The 18,184-nt window shown below is 37.7% G+C and overlaps 1 pseudogene; it reads right to left on the reverse strand.

The window, feature by feature from the left end:
* The window catches only part of LOC106752968, a 192,900-nt pseudogene that overhangs the window by 72,928 nt on the left and 101,788 nt on the right, over positions 1 to 18,184 (reverse strand).

An 18,184-nucleotide genomic window follows, 5' to 3' on the forward strand; every position in this document is an offset into this window, starting at 1 on the left:
ATGGCGTTTGCAGGTAAAGATGTTGATTGTTTGAGATGAATGACAATTTTGTTTCATGTAACTTGTGAACAATAAAGAGTTGGAGTGTCACCTTAAACACTTGAGTGATTGAGTGAAACACTTGCTTGGTATGAACTGTTGAATTTCATGAGTGCATTTTTGCTTAGTGGATTGGTCATTCATATTGTAGACATCTATTGTGCAATCTCTAGATTGAAAGCATGCATGTATCTTATCTTGATTTCACTGAGGATATTGAATCGAGTAGTTTTGTCATGTACCTTGGGATTGTTGAGGCATTGGATGAAAAAGTATGTCAACACCCAATTTCGTCCGGGTGATTAAATAATAGGATGTAGTTTTTATTTTTGTCTTATGTTAGTTCTATTTTATTATTTATTTTACTTTGTTTTTATCATTTGATTTTACTTGATTTCTTGTATTAGTCTTTTAAAAAAAATAGAAAATAAAAGAAAATAGCAAAAAAAGAAAAAAAGAAAGAAAAAAGAAAATAGCAACAAAAAAAGAAAAAAAAAGGTTAAAAATGATGAAAGGGTGGACATGTAACCACCACATACGCATATACATTGGAATTAAGGGGCTGCACGTGGCAAAAGGAAGCAGGTGCACGAGTATGTTACAGTTACAGCAGCATGTCACGGCCTGGATGAATGGAAATTGAGGAAGCGTATTGTGATTGAGGGAATGTAACAGAGGGGATTCACAGGATTCAATCCCAGGGCTGACCACATAACAGAAAGCAGTTTTTCTCCTTCACCACACATCCGTAATCAACCACACCATGCCTCATGACCACACCCGTAACCACCTAATCAGATTGGCCTTTTTGATTCCCAATTCCTTATCTCCAACAGATCGATCACTTAACAGGGCTCAATCTTTTTCTTCACCTTCAACATCAAAAAACCACGACACCACTCATCACAAATGGAATTGATTCCTCCATTCACTCAATGAAAAAAACACACCATCCGAAACCAATTCCTCCATTTTTCACGCAATAAAGATCACCTTCACCATCCACATTCACCCATGACCGTAACCATCTAACCACTCACAGATCCTATCAACAACCTTCCACCATGTTGATCTCAATCAAATCTCCATTTATTTTTGTTCTCCTATTTTCCCTGCATTGAAAACAAAAAAAACAGAGAACCCATTTTCAACTCCAAAAACCCCAACCATCTCCATTCACGGTCTCCCACACCGTCATCACCCTTCCACCACCTTGATTCTCATCAAATCTCCAACCAACTTCAATTTCTATATTCACTCTTCATTATCCCCCAACGCCATCTTCCCTCACGCTCAAACTCTCTCACCCTCTGTGTATACACAAAACCCAATCAAAGCATAAAAACAAAGGGAGAAGAGTGATAATCGCTGGCAACATCAATTGCAGTGAGGGTGGTCACTGGCGGTGGCGAGAGTGCATTACGGAGGAACACTAACGGAGGCACTGACGGAACCTCTGGCGGCAGCGTTGACGATGGTTGAACGACGGGAGAAGAGGAAGTCCACGTGACCTAATAGAAAGAAAACCAGCAGCGGAGGCGCGACGGTGGTGGAGAGAGATCGACGTTGAGTGGAGGCCCTAGCTTGGTGGTATCCCAGGCGTTTGGTGGCGCAACCACGGCAGTTGCCAGCATCAGCCGCGTGTACCGGTGGAGGGTTTCTCTTGCGCAAAGAAAAGAAAGGAAGGGGAGTTTGGAGTCGTGACCGACGAGGGCTCCGGCAGCAAATGTCGTCACCGACGACGTTTTAGACCGCCACTCACGACGGTGGGTTCGGTGGCGGCCAGTCCGGCGAAGGCAGCAGCGTCCTCGGGCAAGGGGAGGTTCCCAGGTGATTTCGTTCAAAGGAGACTCTAGGTCTCTGAGCGCTGCTTATGCAAATGAGGATGGGATTGGCTGAACCCCTAATTTCTGATTAGGGCAAATGGCTTTGGGCTTGGCTGTTGAGCCTATTCTCCATGCCTGCCACCACACCACTCTGTTTGCACCCCCATTTTGTTTCTGCAAGGAAAGAGGCCTTGGGCCGGGTCAGCGAAATATCCAGTGGTACCCCCACTGTTACCATTCACGCCCCCTCCCATTGGGCCGAAGCCGGTCTACATTTGGCAAACAAAAAAGGTTTGGGCATTGGGCCCATTTCGTTTGTGGCACCTCCAATTTTTGCTGCTGCACCCTTTGGACCTGGATCAACATATTTCGAGCTGCACCCCCAATTTGGCCATACACCCCTAACAGGATACAAGACCAGAAGCTTCAGTATTTTATTCAGCACCCCCGATTTTTAATCTCTGCACCCCTATTCTTATTGGGCTTGGATTGTGATGTTTTTTTATTGTTTTTTTTTATTATTTCTTCAGCTTTGACTTTTTTTTATTATTGTGTGTTGTTTGTTATATCTCTTTGCTAATAAAAATAAAAATATAAAATCATAAAAAATTAAAAATAAATAAAAATATTTTGAAAAGGTTTAAGCACACGTGCGACCGCTCGCGTAGGCCTTGTGCTGAAAATCTTTTCCTTTTCTTTTACNAAAATTAAAAATAAATAANAATATTTTGNAAAGNTTTAAGCACACGTGCGACCGCTCGCGTAGGCCTTGTGCTGAAGATCTTTTCCTTTTCTTTTATAAAAATTAAAAAATCAAAAATTAATAAAAATATTTTGAAAAGGTTTAAGCACACGTGCGACCGCTCGCGTAGGCCTTGTGCTAAAAATCTTTTCCTTTCCTTTCCTTTTACAAAAATTAAAATCAAATAAAAATGTTTTGAAAAGGTTTAAGCACACATGCGACCGGTCACGTAGGCCTTGTGCTAAAAACCTTTTCTCTTTTTATATAAAAATACCAAAAAAATAAAAAATCTTCCAAAAAACTAAAAACATCTTCAAACAACAATCCTTCTAAAGAACTACGTAACCTTGATTTCTCATTTTGAATGAGAATACGTAGGAGCAAGGTCAATCCTTGTCGGGCCCAAAAAAATAAAAAATATATTTTTGTTTCTTTATATCGTTGTTATTGGGATAGTTAAACATTTTGCAAACCACATCTTTATTCGCGCATTTAATTAAAGGTACTACCTTAGGGCAGGCGTTGTAGGGTGCTAATACCTTCCCTACACGTAACCGACTCCTGAACCCGAAATTCAGTTTTCGCAGACCTTGCCTTATCATTTTATGGTTTTTCCATAGTTTTCCAGAATAAACTATGGTGGCGACTCCAAAACTTTTTTTAACTATTTGTTTTCTTTGGATCGTTGTCCCGTCGCGATTTTTCGATTGCGACAAAGTATAAAGCCAAGTTTTGTTTTGTATGTTTTGTTTTGTTTTGCTTGAGGACAAGCAAAGTTCTAAGTTTGAGGTTGTTGATGAAGGTTGAAAAACAGTTATTTTCATATGTCAATTTGGACCGAATTACACCCTTTACTACTTGGAATGAGCCTAGAATCAAGAAAAACTCAATAAATGAGTCTGTAGAGAGTCAAAAGCTGTTTTTAGCGATTTTATGCTTGTTTTGCATTGTTTTGTAGCTATTTTGAGAAAGTGAAGAATGGAGTTAAAGATACAGGTCGTTGACTCAAGAAAAGAGCAGAAAAATTAATATTTGAAGAGTCAACGCACCGCCCGGCGGCACACTTAAACCGTTGGGCGGTCCAGGACGAGGAGTAGGCATGACGATTGTCGTTGGGCGGTTCTGAGGGAAACCGCCGGGCGGTGGCGATTGTCGCCGAGCGGTTTGGAGGATTATGGGAAACCGCCGAGCGGCACACTTAAACAGTCGGGCGGTGGCTCGTTGGGCTTGGGTCTGCTTTCTGTTGCGCTTCTCACCTTTAAATACCCCTATTTCGAGTTCAGAGTTATTCTTTTGACAAGGGAGAACGGCCAGACCTAATTTTGCTCTCTGGAGAGGATCTCTTGGATGCTTAGGCTCCTTTTCATCTTTTCTAGGGTTTGCTNTTNCATTNTTCTTCCATTTTTCATCTAGNTTCACCATGTCTATGGTGAACTAAACCCTATTGTTGTTGGGGGAAACAATGTAATCTTTTGATACTCTCTTTTATTGAAACTCTTGATTATTTATATGGTCTCCATATGTTTTGATTGATAATTGTTGGGTTATCATTTATGCTTAATGCCTTTATCGTTTAACTCATTCGGTAACTGATGTTTGTCTTTATTGATATGGGGACGTACAGTAATGACATGAACTGGTGAGTAATTTCTTGATTTTACAATACCACCTAGGGATAGGGTAGGACGATCAATTGCGCTAACTTCTGTTTATAATGTGGTATAAATTTCTAGGGGAGGCTAGGGATAGCAAGCCAGTAGTTAATATTAGGCTCTTTTCGCCGAGGGATCGAGTTAAGGGGAGGCTAAGAAAGTCGCATAACAATTAACTAATCAAACTAATATTCAAGAGGAGTAGATAAGAGAGGGCAGATTAGATGAAATTGTAAACCCCCAACAACATCCATTCATCCATTGTTTTCTTTAGTCGATTGAATCAAATTTATTTTGCATGTTAATATTTTTGTTCTCAAATCCAATTTATTAATTTTTATCTTCCAAGTCTTATTATTTTAATTCATGTGAACGAGAAAGCCTTTCGAGTCTCTTGGGAAAAACGATACTTGGTCTTACCATTTATATTACTTGTACGATTTGGTACACTTGCCAATTTGTCAACACTCAACGCCCAAAATGGCACTCGACACCCAAAGTGGCGCTCAGCGCCACCTGCAGCACAAAACTGTGCTTTGGTTGACTTTTCTGCATTCTAACTCCTTGATACTTCAAACCTTCTTTCAAATCATTCCAATATCCTATAAAATCAAGGGAATTTAGTGATAAGATCATAAAGCATATCCTCAACTCTCTTATTCACAAAATTAAAGCAAAATCATGAGTCCAAGCAAGTTTCTAAGTCAAAAAGGGTGCATTAAGTATCAAAATTAAGTATAAATATAATGGTTTTTCAATCGTTATCAAAGGCAAATCCTTTTTTAAGAGGGTAGGAATGATGACATACTGTGTAATAAGCCTTCTCAAGTGTCCTCTATGTTAGCAAAAATATGAAGCATAAAAGTTTTGATGATGCCTAAAATTAAGTCTCAAGTGTTCAGTTTGTAAGAAGACCTTCATGAAGACTTGTTTCGTGCGTTAAAGCTTTTGTGTATAGGTGATAAGTGCATATTTATGCCTATATTTATGTTTTAAAATTAAAATTTTTTATGAGATTCATGTGCTTAAATGGTTGATTTTAAGTGAATTTGTGATGATTGGAAAGTGATGGGTTTAGGGAATTAAAGGGGCATAAAAAGGTGAGTTTTAGCGCATAAATTATTCTTGGACGTTCTAATGTTTATTTGTGCAACTGAAATATAAGATTTAATTGGTCCAAATTGCAATTCAAAACCCAAAATCTGAATTATGGAGAAGGGAATTTGTTTATTCAATAAAAGAGGCTAATGCACCCTTATTTTTACAAATACACACTCCCAATTTTGAAATAGGCCCAATAGAACTAAGCCCAAACACTAGACTTTTTCTGCTTCACCCCCTAAGTCTCTATTCCCACCCCTCTAAAATTAGACCGCACCAGATTTTGCCACGTTTCCAAACCCTCCACACACAGATCTGAGCATTGAGAAGTTGCCATGTCATTAATCCTCTGCACACCAAATGAACCAATCAGGTACTGCCACAACACCGCACTTGCCACATCATCATCATCTTCCTAGAAACCCTAATTCCCAATTTAGAAACCCTAGTTGCCGCTACCTTGTTGTCGGCCACCATGCAGCACCACAGATTCTTGTCGCAGTCACCTTGCCGCCAGCCACCACAATCTTCCTCGCGTCGCCGGAGCCCATGGCCACTGCACCACCACCCATCTTCCACACGCCACTGTCAGCTGCGCAAAACCCATTCAAGGCGCAAAAGCCATTGCTCCACCAATGCTGCAAAGCCGCCACAAGACACCATCCACCACGACCTCAGACCACCATGACGCATCGCCAACCTCCTTCGTCTTCATCACCTGCAATCCAGAAAACATAGAGAAATCCCTAATGTCATCATCGCAAATTGCATTTCTTCTACGCATAGGGCAATCGCGAAAAGCCAATCGCACAGCCACCATCGTCTCGCATCATCACCGTGCCGCCATTGCTTTTGCTCATTCAAGGGCCCGACCGCAATAAAACCTACTCCATGGCATCTGCAGAATCACCATCTTCATCATGCGAAGCTCCTCGCATCTCAACCTGAAACGTAGAAAAAATAGAAACCGAGCTACCTAGAATCGTGATTCAGCCTTCGTCCTCCTCGCGCAATCAGGCCTACAAACAGAAAACAACACCCAAAAATCGCGACCTCCATCATCAATCTCGCACATGACAACTTCGACATTCCCGAGGCTCCATGTTTCCAAGGAGAACGGCGGCAGAGGAAGTCTTTCTCCAATTCCATCTCACGACGCAGGAGGCAGAATGGAGCCTTCATATTCGTTTACCCCGAATTCCAAAACGCTAATTTTGGGTGGAAGAGAGCTGACACGTGGCGAGACCCCATTGGTGCGTCATCTTGAGTCAAGTTGGTCAATGTTGTTTGAATCTGGTCAACTAAGGGGTTTTCTGCAAATTTTAAGAGAAAGGAAGGGGCTAAAGCGTAGATAAAAGAAATTTCAGGGCATATGTGCAATTTTGGAAAGTTGGAAAAGCTAAAAGATAAAATTCAGTTGTTGAATTAATTTAACTTAGGAATATCAATAGAAAATATCTTTTAGTTATTTAGAAGATATAAGATAAAAGATTCTATCAACTGAATATTCAGAGTCCAAGCCCAATCAAGCCCTATAGAAAGAGACCCAGGGGACATCATTCATTCACATACCACTCCACTCCTCTCTCTTATTTCATCATGTATTCAACTTCATTCATGGAAAGCTAACCATTTAGGGCTATTCTGCTGTAATTTCATTTTGGATTCTGAGGTTAAGTGAATTAATGCAATTGTTTATTTTGATTATTGATTTAAGTTGTTCTCTCTATGTCTTTCATCTCTCTATCATATTAAAAGCAAATATTTTTGCATCATAATGTGTTTGAATCTACATGCATATTAATTATATGAGTTTTAGGGTTTCTAGGTTTAATTGAGAATCTACTTTGATTGAATTTAGGAACTTTCATATGATTAAAAGGTTTTTACTATCAATTGAGAATGTACTTTGGTTGGTAGTAATAATTCCAACTATAATCAATCGAGAATTTACTTTGATTGGTTAGCTTTTAATTTAGTTAGGAGATTTAAGAATAGACATGATTAAACACAATAAATTTGATTAAGAATGTACTTTGGTTGAATTTATTGTGAATAATCTAGAAAGGTCTTGCATTTGATTGAGAATGTACTTTGATTAACTGCATGATCGCCCTCAAATTAATTAAGAATGTACTTTAATTTGAAACTTAAACAATAATCAATTGAACAATGATCTGTGAATAACCGATGATGAATCTATTTTAGAAAAGTAGTGGAATTAGTATGTTTCTTCATAATTGTTTTTAAGTTTCTTCTTTGTTCTACAACATTCTTTAAACATTCTCACTTTTTTCATAAGCATTGCATAGCATTCATAAGAATCAAATATTCGAAAGGAATTTCGTGTTCATTGGGAGATGACTCAGGGTTACTTTAGCCCTATCTATTTTCTTGAAAACTACTTGGCAATACTGAAGTTGTCTTGAAAAGTAGTATTAATTTGATAGCTTCAACGACAACTTATCAATAGGACTTAGTTTTATGTTTGATTCCATGTAATTTATGCTTTAAATTTCGCTATGAAGTCAAAAATCTCTGCAATAATCGATTAGATACTTAAGATAATCGATTGTCACAGAAAGGTTTTTCAAAATGCTTAAACTCTAGTTTGGGCACTAGAATAATCGATTATGACTTACCATAATCAATTATCATGAGTAGTCGTTGGAGTTTTTAAGCACGTTTTTTTATCGTTATGCATTCATTAAATGCATAATTAATTACCTTAATGGGATAATCGATTATCACGCGAAAATAAGCTAACAACGTTTTTTAGCCTCCCATTCTAACACACACAACTAAACTTGAAAAGTAAATTGTGTTCTAGGGCTTGTGTAACCCTTGTGTTGTGACTTTGAAAACTAAGTATTGGCATAAAGCGAGAACTTTCATTGGGAGTGTTGGCATAAATCAACAAAGATTAAAATCAAACTCAATGATTGGTTGACTTTAGCAATCTAAGATATGAAGTCAAAAGCTATGCTTTCAAGCCATACCTAAACACCTGCATTACGAAGAACGGACAACTTTAAACTTCATGGTCATACCTTACTTGCATAACCAAACTGTAGCGAATGCAAGAAGCTTAAATATTAATATCAAACTTTTTCATTATGTCCTTGTGTTAAGCCCCTGGCAAGTGTACCAGATCGTTATCAAGTAATATAAACGGTAAGACCAAATATCGTTCTCCCAAAGGACTCTGTGGCCTAGACGTTCATGTGATTTGATTGTATAAGACTTAAAAGAAGAATAAATTGTGGTGTTGATGCAAAAATAGAATTTAAACATGCAAATGCAAATTGAATCAGTTGGCAAAGAAGACTGTGAATTAATGGAGTTGTTGGGGTTTACAATTTCATCTTTATCTACCCTCCTATATCATCTATTCTTGTTAGATTCGCGTTATTATCAATTTCATACAGCTTTCTAATCTACTCAAATCTCGATTCCTCGGCGAAGAGAGCCTATTATCAATTACTAGTTTACCATTCCTAGTCTCCATAAGTAATCAATAACGCATGATAAACAAAAGTTTAAAGCAATTGGCCATCCTACTCCTATTCCTAGGTAGTATTGCTTAACCAAGAGAATTCCTATCAGTTCGAGACTTCCCCGTATGTTCCTGTATCGACAAAATCAAGGATCAATACACTGGATGAGTTAAACAATGCAAGCATGAAAATCAGATAAGAAAACCCAAACTATTGATAATACAAGCATGTGAATAAAACAAGAACTTTGATATAAGAGAGTTTCAAAAGTTTACATTGTTCCCCAACAACAATGGGTTTAGTTCACGATGGACATGGTGAAACTAATGAAATTAATGAAAAGAATGAAAGAATGAACCCTAGAATTGGTGATTCGGAGCTCTCGCATCCAAAAACCGCCTCCAAGGAGTGAAGAAGAGCTCTAGACGTCTGTGATTGCCAAGATATTACACTAAGAATCACATTGGGTCTATTTATAAGCCATAAAAATAACAGAAATTCAGCCCAGGCCCATTCATTTAGACGCTCAGCGCTAACTAACGCTCAACGGTGGCCACGCTAGACGCTCAGCGCTCTCTGGACGCTCAACGGTCTTCATCTTGAATGCCCAGCGTTAGGTTGGCGCTAGGCGGTGGTCGTGGCCCCTCCTTTTCATCTTTTCTTGCCCTTTCTCTATTCCAAGTCCTTTCTTCTTCATCTTCATCATTCAATTCTCATAAAATCCTGCCAAAACAATGTAAAACCAAGCATAATATCTCTAAAACCACTTTTGGCTCTCTTGTTCTCTAACTTAAACAAAAAGCATGATTTCAGGCTATATTCTAAGTAATAAAGGTTATGTTTTGATATCAAATTAATGTATAAGAATAACGGTTTTTAGACCGTTATCACAACCCCAAACTTAGAACTTTGCTTGTCCTCAAACAAAAAAAACAAAACTTGACCTTCCACCTATCATCAAAATGGTTCAACACTTTTCAAAACATATCCTTTCACAACAAGTAATTACTCAATTCAGCTCTTCAATGAAATCCAATCAAGATGCAAGCATGCTTCAACTCATTTAAGTTCACAGATTGTTCACATAATCACATATTCTCCAACAGATGCTATTTTTATGAATGACCAGTCCACTATGCAGAGATGTAATCATAAAATTCATCAATCCTTTCCAAGCAAAGTGTTTCAGTCAATCACTCAAGTGTTTTGGTAGGTCACTCTTCTCTCTACTATCCTCTTGTCACATGCAACAAAATTGACTTTCATCTAATACAACCAACATTCTCACACACACATGTCATCACAAAGGAATTTTTCAAGGCTTATAACGTGGCTGGGATAACAAGATATATTCGTTTTTCAAATCACAAAATCCTTAAGTTAAGAGAGTTATTCAATGTTCATAGTTCAAGCACACACTCTCTTTCAACCAATCTACTCATTCCCAACTTTTCCCTTTTTTTCTTTTGCAACGAGCATCTTTCATGCTTTTATTTTCTTTTATTTTCTATTTTTTCTCATACTTTCATCATTCAACACATTTTGCTCAATGCTTTTTCTTTTGCCTTTCAATTCCCCCAACAACCCCAAACTTGAACCTTTATCAATACCATAAAATATTTCTCAACATAACTCCAGGCAAAAATTTTTTCTCAACAAGGCTTTCAAAGTGTCTCAGGCTAAGGTTTAAAAAAGGTAGAACATATGGCTCTCTTTACTTTGGGCGAAAATTTGGCTAAGTAAGGGTTTTCAAAAATGGCCTTGATCATATGACATAAGCATGTAATTCAATCAATCATACAGATTCAGGCAATATCATTCATGCTTTCAATGGGATAGCAAATATATCAACAAGCACTCTGAAGCTCAAAACCTCACTCAATTGTGCTTACTCAATCATTCCATCATACATCCTACTTAGCATCATAACCACAATCATAACTTATCATGCATTTGTTCACACGGCTTGTGAATAATTCACCTGTATAGAAGCATATATAACAATCTTAATGATCAACCACATCAAGCATCATCAAGGATACTCATCATGCAATAAAACAAACCATAATCAGATAAGATGTTCAGACAAGTTCACCCAAACCTACACTACTCAACTGAAGCAAACTGATGAGTCGATATTTTATTGATTTCACTTAGTTTATTGTGCTAGAATTAACCAGGGAATTGTGCTTAATTGTCCGGTATTTTCCCATTTTTCCTAATTATGCTTAATTTGGTCAAAAATTCGTGTTTTCACTAATTTGAATTTCCTGAGCTAATTAATTGCATTTTTGGGTGCAGGGAAATTTTGGAAACATCATTTGGAGCATTAGGGAAGGTGGCGTGATCATTCAAGACTCAACATTTAGTCACTTCCATTTTAATTAAGTTGTATTTTCGTTTTTAGAAACTTTAATCAAGCTTAAGTGCATTTGGGCCCTTTTTGGTGGCAAAATTGTAGAAGCCCAATGTGTGGGACACTTTGCATAGACCCTAGGGTTTCCTTAGAGGTGGACCCCACCAATTTTAGGGATTTTGGATCGCATTTTAGAGCAATTGCCGAGACACACAATGAGAGGTCTCCACTTTTCATTTTTCACTTTGCATGTATGAACTCTCTCTTGGAGACCATGTAGGGTTTTACGTTTTTGGAGCTATGGAATGACCAAGATCATGTTTTTCTTCTTCTCTTACTTAAATATTGTTTATCTTTGCTTGGTGGAAGTGAATCCCTCACCCATTTTCCTTTCATTTCTTCTTGAGTCTTGACGTGGTTTCTTGCATTTTTCATGATGGGTCTTTGGTTTGAATGAAGAGCTATTTCGTTTTTCTCCTTCTTTGCTGCCATATTTTCATATTTACTTTGAGTTTCCACTTTTGGCTTTGTCTTTAGTGAAGAATTATGCCGAGAATTACACATGAGAAGGGAGGTTTTTGGTGTTTAATTTCATTTGACTTTGCTTACATCGCATCTTGGTTGGACCACCCAAAGTATCTTTCATTTACCCCTAGTTTGAGGCACTTTTTGTAGAATTTCTCTCTAGCTCACGTAAGTTTTGATCCTTGGTGTGTGGATCACGATTTTGCTGCATGGGAAGGGAGGAAAACATGGTTTTATTGTGTGTTTAAGGCACATGCTTATTTCCTTGAAGAATGGTGCACATGGGACAAGAAGTCAACACATTTTGGTGGCTTATTGAAGGTGAAAATTAAAGTTTGACTTGTTGAAACATGACTNNNGGCCAAGAGGTTTCCTTAGGCCATTTGGACTTTTAATTTATTTGTTAATTGCATATTGGGTCACTTAATTTACTAGAAGTAAAATAAGCTTGTTAATTTCTCTTGTTTTCACTTAGTTTAATTAGTAGGTTGAGTTGTCTTCATGTGTTTGAGTTAGTGTTGCATTTAATTATTTAACTGTGTTAGATAATTTGTTTGTAATAGTTTTGGTGTCTAGTATTTTAATTTATTTTAATGTTGTCTAAGGTTTCTAGTTGTGTTATTTTAATTTCCATGGTAGCTTAAATTAGTCTGGTTGGTCATTGACAATATTGCACTGTTTCCTTGAGATACCTGGACTGTGATTGTCTGTGCACTCTGACTTGGTTAATGTGAATTCGATTTTTGCACTTGCAATTGGGTATACGCTTAGTTGCCCAGTTCGTGTTACATCTTCGCTTAGTTGATGTGATTGAATGGTGTAATTTAGATTTGATATTAACACTGCGTCTGCTTAGTTCGCTTTTATGAAAACAGGGTTAACCTTCGCTTAGTTGGTTAACTTTGTTGGATTAGAGGTTTGAGTCGCAACTTTATTTTGTTGATCTGTGATTGGAAACATTGTAATTAAGTTAATGACCGACTGTTTTTCATCCTATGTTTGAAACCGTTTTCTTAGATGTGTGTTTGCATTTCTGTTTGCGTCAGTGTTTTAATTTTATTCCTCCATATTCATCACAAACTTTTCACAAACCCCCCTCCTTCGTGTTTAACTTAATTCCTGAACCACAAAATTGGTCCTTGAGAGACGACCTAGGAGTCATTCCTAGCTATAATGCATTTCTAATATGCAATTAAATTTGTATGGGCCGCGACACCCATCAAAATTTTGGCGTCGTTGTCGGGACCAACGGTTCGGTTTTTGGTCTTTGTTGTGTTTGTGTGTTGTGTTTTGTCTTGTGTTGTGAGTGTGTCGTTCTATTCTGTGTGTGATGTTATGTGTTGTTGCATTTAGGTAGCTTTAGTTGCATATTTTCATTGCATTCTTCTTTTCCCCCTTCTTTCTACATGTCTACCTATTTTGATTTTGTGAGTACTGCTTCTTCTGCCTATGCCTATGACTATGATTCTCCTGTTGGTTTCTATGTTGAGAACAGTATGGTTCCTTCTCCATCTCATGAGAGTGCTCCTAGGGAGCCGTGTCCACTTGATGAGGAGGATATTCGTTGTGTTTTCAACACTAGACTGATACATTTGCTACCTAGGTTTTATGGTTTTGCAGGTGAATGCCCACATAGACATTTGGAGGAGTTCTACACATTATGCTCATTAATGAAACCTCCAGATGTCCCGGATGAAGACATGTTCTTAAGGGAATTTTCGCATTCATTACAAGAAGCAGCAAGGGGTTGGCTGTATTGTCTTCATCCAGGATCCGTCACCAGTTGGGAAGATCTAAAGCATCAGTTTCTAGACAAATTCTCCCCTGTGCGGTATGGTTATAACGGCGATCCTGGGAGGACTGATACTGACTTGGGATGGTATGGTACTTCACAGCATCAATATCATGAACCATCATTTCAGACTCCTTGTATGCCTCCACCTGTTCAAGAACCACAGCAGCTGCAGTTTCATGAGCATGCCCATTCTTTATCAGCTTTTGGTAGGAAATTGGAAAGCAAACTTGATTCTCTTGAGAGTTTGGTGACACAGCTGGCATCCAACCAAAGACCAGCACCTCCACTTCTCCTCCCAAGTAATGTTTGAGTCTTTGACCATTCACCACCCGACTTTTCTACGGATCACTAGCAACTGGGTTCACCAATTCAACTGCTCCATTAGGGTATACATGCTTTATTACAAAAGGTCCTGACCATTTAGATTTCAACTTTCCAGGAAAAAGCTTCAGCCTTGAGTTAAATAACAACACCCGCTGCCCAGGGTTGAAAGATCTCTTTATCCACTTTCCTGTCATGATAAAATTTTACCTTTTCCTTATAACTCCTAGATGAGTCATATGCATGTAACTAGATCTCTTCAAGCTCCAACAGTTGACTTCTTCGTTTACTTAGCATTTCATGAGGATCAAAATTTAAAAATTTCAAAGCCCACAAAGCTTTATGCTCCATCTCCACCGGCAAGTAACATGCTTTACCATACACCAACTGAAAAGGTGACAATCCCATGGAAGTCTTCATAGCCATCCTATATGCCCACAGAGCATCATCTAGTTTATGCGACCAATCTCTCCTTGAAAAAGCAAGTGTCTTTTCTAGAATTATCTTAATCTCCCTGTTAGAAACTTCAGCTTGACCATTCGTTTGCGGATGATAAGGTGCTTCCACTTTATGTCTCACCCCATAATGTTTAAGTACCTTTGCAAGCTGAGCATTACAAAAATGAGAGCCCTCATCACTAATGAGCACCCTGGGAGTTCCAAAACGTGAAAAGATTTGTCTTTTTAAAAATTTGATCACAGTGTTGGCATCATTTTTTGGAGGCTTCAACCCATTTACTCACATAATCGACCGCCACCAATATATATTCATTATTAAAAGATGGTGGAAAAGGCCCAACAAAATCAATACCCCAGCAATCAAAAACTTGAACTTCAAAAATCCCTTGTAGTAGCATCTCATACCGTCTTGAAATAGCCCATGTCCGTTGGCACTTGTCACAATTCTTGGCATGATTATGAGCATCTTTAAACATAATAGGCCAATAAAATCCTGACTGAAGAGTTTTTGCTGCAGTTCGTTCCCCATTATAATGACCTCCATAAGGGGAATTATGGCAATGCCAAAGAATTCCTTCTGCTTCTTCTTTCGTTACACATCTTCTCAAAAGATTATCTGCTCCAATCTTGAATAAATACGAATCGTCCCATATGAACTGCTTAGCATCATGTAAAAATTTCTTCTTCTGTTGCCAATTCAATTCTTCTATAACAACACCTGCAGCTTTAAAATTTGCCATATCAGTAAACCATGGCCTTTGCTGAATGTACAAGAGAGTTTCATCTGAAAAAGACTCCCAGATTTCCTTCTCCTTGCTTGTTACTTCGTTGTTGACTAACCGAGATAAGTGATCAGCAATCAAATTTTCACTTCCTTTTTTATCACGAATCTCCACATCAAACTCTTGTAATAAAAGCACCCACCTAATTAACCGTGGCTTTGAATCTAGCAATGTTAATAAATATTTTATAGCCGCATGATCCGTATAAATAATCACTTTAGATCCAATAAGATAAGATATAAACTTCTCCAATGCATAGACTATAGCCAAAAATTCTTTTTCCGTAGTGGCATAATTCACTTGAGCTTCATTCAAAATCTTGCTAGCATAATGAATTGCATTAAATACCTTTTCTCTTCTTTGACCCAACACAGCACCTATGGCATAGTCACTAGCATCACACATTAGCTCAAAATCCTTACTCCAATCTGGGGCTACAATCACTGGGGCAGAAATCAAGTTTTTCTTCATAACATTAAAAGCTTGTACACATTCCTTGCTCATCACAAATGGCGTATCCTTAACAAGCAGATTACTCAATGGCTTAACAATCCGGCTTAATAAATCTCTTGTAAAACCCAGCATGGCCTAAGAAACTCCGAATTCCTTTTACATTTGTAGGTGGTGGAAGTTTTTCAATAACCTCCTCTTTTGCTTTGTCCACTTCAATCCCCCTGGCTGAAATCTTGTGTCCCAAAACTAATCCTTCTGTCACCATGAAATGGCACTTCTCCCAATTCAAAACCAAATTTTTTTGAACACATCTTTTAAGAACAACATCCAGGTTGATTAAACAGTTTTGAAAGGAATTTCCAAACACTGAAAAGTAATCCATGAAGACTTCTATGCTTTTCTCCATAAAATCAGCAAAGATTGCCTACCTACACCTTTGAAATGTAGTCGAGGCCTTACATAGTCCACATGGCATTTTTTTATAGGCAAATATACCAAAAGGACATGTAAAGGTTGTCTTTTCTTGATCCTCAGGGTCCACCACAATTTGATTATATCCCGAATAGCCGTCTAGGAAACAATAGTAAGCTTGTCTAGTCAATCGTTCTAACATTTGATCCATAAAAGGTAAGGGAAAATTATCCTTCCTGGTAGCCGTATTTAACTTCTTGTAATCAATACACATTCGCCACCCAATAACTGTCCTTGTAGGGATAAGCTCATTTTTTTCATTATAGATCATCGTCATTCCCCCTTTCTTCGGAACCACTTGTATTGGACTCACCCATTTACTATCAGAAATTGGATAAATGATACCTACTTCCAATAGCTTCAATACTTCCTTCCTCTTGACCTCTTTCATAACAGGATTAAGTCTCCTCTGTGGCTGAGCTACTGGCCTGCAATCGTCCTCCATAAGAATTTTGTGCATACAATATGTGGGACTTATACCTTTCAGATCTGAAATTGACCACCCTATAACACCTTTATTTCCTTTCAAAACTTCCACCAGCTTCTCTTCTTCTTTTGGAGACAATGAAGTACTAATAATTGTTAGGAAAGAGGTAGGCTTCATTTTACACCAAGAGGGGGGTTGAATTGGTGTTAGTTCAAAATCAAAATCTTTTCGCAATCTAGGTATGAAAATTCAAAGCTTTTGATCTTACCTTGAAATGCAAGTAATGAAAATTCAATGCAGCGGAAAAAAGTAGTTGACTGCTAAACAAATATAGTCGACATCCAGTGTCCTTCCAACCCAGAAAGCAAATGCACTATAATGGTTGCGGTTTTTACAACAAGGAATTTATAGAAACACCATGCAAAAATATAAATCTCCTCTATAACCCAAAACCAAATATAGTTGCACACACAAAACCAGAATTGCAGGAAGAATCCCCTCTTCTACAATCTGCACCCACGTCGAACAATCCTCGATGTGTCACCAGCACTCTTCACAAGATGTTAAGCCTATTAGAGGAGACTTCACAGGTTGCCAATCCTTCAATCAAACGCAACAATCTTCACAGGATGTCAACCCTTCAAAGATCAAACAGAAGCACCTTTGTGTGCAGATATTGATCAAGCAGTATAAGCAATTGACTCTTCCCTTTGAATCTCTCTCAAGCAAGATCACCATCGTCTTCTTGGATAATTCTTAGAGCTTCTAAAACAAAGAATTCAATCTCAAATAGGAAAATGAAAATGTCAGATCACAAAAGTTTCAAAACAATTCACGTTCTGTCTATTTATAGTTTTTTGTTATATCAGATTGCTTCTCAGTCGAATAGCCTACTAATACACTCGACTGTATTAATACAGTTATAACAGAAAGTCAACACAAAGGCTCCTCACTCAACAAAATCAATACACATTTATTACAGTTGACCAGGTCACACAGTCTTAACTAACTTTTGAAAAATATAGTCGTTGGAGCTTGTAGGCTTAACAGAATTTCAAACAAATCAGTAACACAATCGAATATGTGATCCACAATGTCGACTGACACATGAAAAATCACTTTGAAATTCTTTTTAACACAAAATCTCACATAGCACTGGTTCACAAAATCTGTACAAAGATTTTAGCATAGTCGAATCCATTTTGAGTGTATTCGACTGGACTAGAACTTTGTCACAACAAATATAAGTTCATAAGGTGCTTGTGGCCTTTTCTTTCAGAAATGTGCAGTAATCAAAAACATTATATTTCACATTTCAATACAAGCATGTTTCACAAATATAACACTCAATCAATCATAGGAACATATATCGTAAATCAACAAAACATGTTCAGCAGATATAACAAACACTTCAGAACAAGAACATGTAATACTGGAACATGTATACTCTTATTAAGCACTGTGTTGTCATCATCAAAAACTGGTTTGATATAGAGTTTATGTTGTCAACAATCTCAATAATCTCCCCCTTTTTTGATGATGCAAAACCATGATTAATAACTCAACCATGCTTGTACAGTTCCACTCATGACAGAGTAAAAACATATATCAGAAATAATTAACACAGTTCAGTTACTCTGCATATACAGAAAAAATATCAAGCAAATAAAGTATGATGCAGTAATTCTCCCCATATAGACTTGCTCTCATACACTCATGTATATCTCTCCCCCTTTATG

This window comes from Vigna radiata, unplaced genomic scaffold, assembly GCF_000741045.1.
Source record: "Vigna radiata var. radiata cultivar VC1973A unplaced genomic scaffold, Vradiata_ver6 scaffold_122, whole genome shotgun sequence".
Lineage (NCBI taxonomy): Eukaryota > Viridiplantae > Streptophyta > Magnoliopsida > Fabales > Fabaceae > Vigna > Vigna radiata.